The 676-nt window shown below is 19.4% G+C and overlaps 1 protein-coding gene across 1 annotated transcript in view; it reads right to left on the bottom strand.

Annotated features, from left to right (window-relative positions):
* LOC107608124 (aspartyl protease AED3) overlaps positions 1-676 on the bottom strand; it is a 3,752-nt gene that overhangs the window by 1,132 nt on the left and 1,944 nt on the right. The gene's annotated exons all lie outside the window — the stretch shown is intronic.

Genomic DNA, 676 nt, shown 5'->3' with positions numbered 1-676 from the left:
AACTTTAATTAAGCTAAACTAGCCGCAGTTAAAAAAATTAAAATAAAATAAAATTTTAAAACACTTATTACACTACAATATATTCTCAGTCACACAAAAAAAACACTACAATATATTTCGCAAATAGTAAAGATATTTTAGTATTTTTTAAGTTCTATATTTCTATATATAGAAATAACGTGAAAAGTTAATTAGTTTATGTTTATTTCACACAGATTCAGTAATTCAGAATTAATTAAAATGTTCATTGGAATTTATTTCATATGTTAAATATATACACAATAAAACTTATAATGTAATAATATTGCTTCAAAAAAAAAAGTCATTTATCTTTATAGTGATTTTTTAGTAATTGCCTAAAAGTAATTAGTTACGTGATTAGACTACAACTATTTTATATTGGTTAAACTATAAAACTTGAAAAAAGTAATAATAAAATTAGGATCAAATAAGATGTAACTTTTAAGTTAAAATTATCTCATCATTAAATACATTTTTTGTCCGCATAATTATTTTACAAAATCTATTAGTGGATTACAATTTTATATTATATCTTATATTAGGATCAAATAAGATGTAACTTTAAGTTAAAATTATCTCATCATTAAATACATTTTTTGTACGCATAATTATTTTACAAAATCTATTAGTGGATTACAATTTTATACTATATCTT

The sequence above is a fragment of the Arachis ipaensis genome, chromosome B07, assembly GCF_000816755.2.
Source record: "Arachis ipaensis cultivar K30076 chromosome B07, Araip1.1, whole genome shotgun sequence".
In the NCBI taxonomy this organism is placed as follows: Eukaryota; Viridiplantae; Streptophyta; class Magnoliopsida; order Fabales; family Fabaceae; genus Arachis; species Arachis ipaensis.
This window is presented reverse-complemented; position numbering and strand designations above follow the sequence as displayed.